Source organism: Ambystoma mexicanum, chromosome 5q (genome assembly GCF_040938575.1).
Source record: "Ambystoma mexicanum isolate Mex_15411 chromosome 5q, UKY_AmexF1_1, whole genome shotgun sequence".
Classification (NCBI taxonomy): domain Eukaryota; kingdom Metazoa; phylum Chordata; class Amphibia; order Caudata; family Ambystomatidae; genus Ambystoma; species Ambystoma mexicanum.
Window position 1 is genome coordinate 71,885,958 of NC_090933.1, and position 4,294 is coordinate 71,890,251.

General features: G+C 50.5%; 1 pseudogene; it reads left to right on the forward strand.

Moving 5' to 3' along the window:
• Positions 1–595: 595 nt before the first annotated feature.
• Positions 596–1,245, forward strand: LOC138498215 (histone H1-like; annotated as a pseudogene).
• The last annotated feature ends 3,049 nt before the right edge of the window (positions 1,246–4,294 follow it).

A 4,294-nucleotide genomic window follows, 5' to 3' on the forward strand; every position in this document is an offset into this window, starting at 1 on the left:
GGGGTAGGCTAATATTCACAGTTCATTGCCAGTGTGGCATAGCATAATATTCACATTTCTATCCCAATGTGACACAGGCTAAAATTCACAGTTCTATCCCAGTGTGATACAGCCTAATATTCAGAGTGCTATCCCAATGCTGTGCAGGCTAATTTTCACAGTCCTGTCTCAAAGTGGTACTCTCTAGATGTGACTCAACACACTATTAGCAATTCTCTCTGAGTGCGATGCAGGCTAATACTCACAGTTCTGTCCCAGCGTGGCACAGCCTAATATTCACAGTTCTATCTATATGCGATTCGGGCAGTAGTCACAATCCTCACTAGTTGTGAAGCTGGTTAGTATTAGTAGCCTGGTCTTCTATGTTCTGAGAGTAGATAGAGTGGCAGGGCTTCCGGAGTGCAGTGATGGCTCTACTCCCCACCCAGGCCACACCTACCTTGATGGTCGGTGCTGGTTGACGGCTGGCCAAGGCCTCCCCTGCTGACACAGTTTGGAGCTCCCAATGTAGGATCCGCCCTTTGCCTTGGGGCTCTCAGCCGAAGGGGCTGCAGGGACAGAGGGCTGCCCTCCGGTCCACACCAGCACACCAACAATGGCTGAAACTGCTCCCGCTGTCGTGGCTCCGTCGGTAGTACCCACCGCTGCCAAGAAGAAGCAGAAGAGAGCAGCCGCCGCTGCCAAGTCCAAAAAGCACACTGGGCCCAGCATGTCCGACCTCGTCCTAAAGTGCGTCGCTGCCTCCAATGGGAGGAAGGGCGTCTCCCTGTCTGCCGTCAAGAAGGCTCTGAGTGCCAGGGGATATGATGTGGACAAGAACAACAGCAGAGTCAAGATTTCCCTCAAGCCTGGTGAACAAAGGACCCCGAGCCCAGCTCAAGGGCACCAGGGCCTCTGGATCCTTTAAGCTCAACAAGAAGCAGACGCAGGGCAAGGAGAAGGCGGCCAAGAAAGCAGCAGTGAATAGCAAGACGCTGCAGCAAAGAAGCCTGCTGGTGCTGCCAAGTAACCCAAAAAGGTGGCCGCCGGAGTCAAGAAGAGTCCCAAGAAGGTGAAGAAGCCGGCAGCCGCCAAGAGCCCAAAAAAGTCCAAGGCTGCTCCAGCCAACAAGGTCGCCAAGAGCCCAAAAAAGCCAAAGCAGTGAAGGCAAAAGCGGCAAAGAAGAGCCCGGCCAAGGACGTTAAACCCAAGGCCGTCAAACCCAAAGCGGCAAATCCCAACAAGGCTGCACCTAAGAAGAAGTAGAGGCTTTCGCTGGGACCTTAAAAATACAAAAGGCTCTTTTAGCAGCCATCCACAGTATCTGAATGCGAGCTAGCTCATGCCTCTGCCTGACATGTACTGCGATACAACTGCATGTTGGAAAGCCAAAGTGTAATACACAGGGCCCATTGCGAGAGTCCGCCCTCGCCTCGGACGCCACGCGTGACTGTTGGCAGTGGCACCCACCTATAAGCCCACATCACTTGAATCCTTTGGGCATCTGCACACACAGATGGGGGTGTTGCGCACCAGACCACATGCCCCATCATTAACTTTTTAACCGTGGTGTTCAGAGGGACTGCCAGCAGGGTGCCTGGCAAATGATGATATTAAATGTCAGCACACAGGGAATGTGTAGCGAGGGCAGACTTCAGAGGCTGATTCACTGCACTTGCTTGCCTCTCCTCTGAAGGCTGGTGGGGGAGGGCACTGGGAGATTGAATTGGAGCAAGTGGGGGCTGGGAGGGGGGTGCAATTTTATCTATCAACAGCGTTTCACGAAAGGCCAAACACAACCTTTGGCAATCGCTCTTTTCTTTCCGGTTTGTTTGGCCAGCCAATTAAAGGCTGCCGTCCAGTGTCTGAGTTTCATAGCCACACCAACACTGACCAATCACAGCGCACCACAGGCTTTTTCAATCCTGAGCCTAGCCAATTGGAGGAGAGCTTGGTCTTTATATGCCGGTTCCCATCCCGCCGGAACATCACTGCGAAGACCCAGTGAAACCAGCCCTACTGTGACAAGACCACACAGACCAAGAAGAATACAAACCCATGACTACACACTCAACCCGTGAAGATGGAGTAATGAGGCTCAAGCCTCGGTATCCAAAAATCACCGCTGATGGATAAAAATCTATCAGCAAGAAGAAGAACAAGCGCGCCGGACCAGTCCTACTGTGACAAGACCACACCGACCAAGAAGAATACTAACCCACGACTACATACACAAACCGAGAAGATGGAGTAATGAGGCTCATGCCTCGGTATCCGAAAATCACAGTTGATGGATAAAAATCTATCAGTAAGAAGAAGAAGAAGCGCCAGAGTCTGTTGATTAGAGATTGAAGACGTCAATGGTTGACGGCTCCAGCGACTTGACTGTTGAGATTCTTGATTGCTGTTCATTGGGATTGATTGTGGGACACGATTGCGATTCTTGAAACACACAGATAGCCTGATGTGTGATGCTGATTATCTGAGTGATTCATTCTAAGCCGATTGCGAGGATTGACTACTCGATTGCTGCTGTTGAGCCCGAAAACACAGCTGGACTGACTTGTCAGAGTTACTCGACTCAAGCAGAGGGCAGAGGTCGTTTCCTAGTCATCCCGCGCTCTGCATCCATTGTGAGAAGGAGAGGCTTGTGCGGTGGCAGATAACCTGGGCCTTTCCTCAACAGAAGGGGCCGTTTAGGGGTCTCTGCCTCCATCTAATGGTGACAAGTGGCGCTCTTGTAGCCTGCTTCCTCCACCGAACGGCAACCTTCAGGAGCCTGCTTAAATCCGCAAAAGAGGTTTTTGCATCCCTCAAAAGAGCTTTTTGAACACTGCATTCACCTCCAAACTGTCCTTTTTAGGGCACACCTGAGCTGATTCCTTTTTTCAGTTATCCTTTTTTAAGGTAATCAAGAGCTGCTTAAACTTACAACTAACTGCTCTGATAGCACTAGCCTCTACAAAGGGCAGCAAAAAGCATTCTACCTTTTCCTCTTTTTCCTATCTTCTACCCCTCTCTTCTCCCGCTTTCCACTCCGCCAACTTTTCCATCCCTTCTCTCCACTTTTCACCTCTTTTTTTCCCTAGATCAAGCATGGCGGCCCATATGTCTGACATGCCCCACCTCCAGGAAACTGGTGAACAGATGCAGGATATGGAACTAGTCTCTCACAAGTGGAAGACGGTGCCTGGTCAAAGGTTCGACTGCAAAGGGTCGAATGACCTTTTGATCGAAAACAAAAGAACCAAAAAAACCAATTGAAATGTTTTAATATTTATTTATTTATTTATATATTTTTTTAGTTTAGCATGTATAAAACACTTTTTTATAAAGAGAAAACAGGGGGCTGTGGGGGACGCCCCCCATAAAAAAAAATGGATCCTTTTTTTCCGTCCTATTACTGTCGAAAAAAAGGCATTTGTGCCTGTTGTTTTCGAAACTTTGACCTATAACCGTGGAAGGCTTATGGAAGCGCATCACCAGCTGCATCGCCAATAAAATTCAAGAAGATGGCTGAACCATCCGTTGCAGGCGTGAGCACCAGCAACAGGTATGTTGTTCTAGAGCATGAACAACTGAGCGCAGTACTGGCAACGCAGCGGACGAGCAGGTGCTCCTCTCACCCAAGAAGATCCGGATCCCACCAGTGTTTGTGAAGAGCCTGAAAACACACAAGTACCTGGTCGACTTGCTCTGAGACTTGTGCACTCAACCAACCTTCACGACTTAGCCTCGTGGAGATCACGTGAAGATATTGCTCACCACAGTGGAGGACTACAGGAGCGTGACGGATGCCTTCACCAAACAGGGCCTACAATATTACACCTTCCCACTGGAGCGAGTGAGGTCGCAGAGGTTTGTGATCCATGGCCTCCCGGCAAACATCAGCATTGGAGACATTGCAGAGGGACTTGCAGAGCACTGCCTCCCAGTGAAGAGTGTTGTACAGCTGACCTCACCAGCGGACAAGAGCAGGAAATTCCCTCTGTTGCCACTCTGGCTACAACCAGGGATGGAAAACCCGCAGACCTGATGAAGATTGCACGGCTAAGAAGATGTGCAGTCACCACAGAAGCACCGAAGGGCGGACGAGGGCTGATAATGTGCTTCAGCTGCCAGTGCATCGGCAGCACATCTGCCACCAGGATCTACGCTTTGTGCGATGTGGGGAGAACAACGCATGTCAACACTGCCCCTGAGACTGAACAGAGCCAACTGCAAGGGACCTCACCCTACTAGCTACTGCGGATGCCCAGCCCTGACCAGAGCAAAACAGGATGAGCAGCAGAGGAGGGCACCACGGAACCCAGCA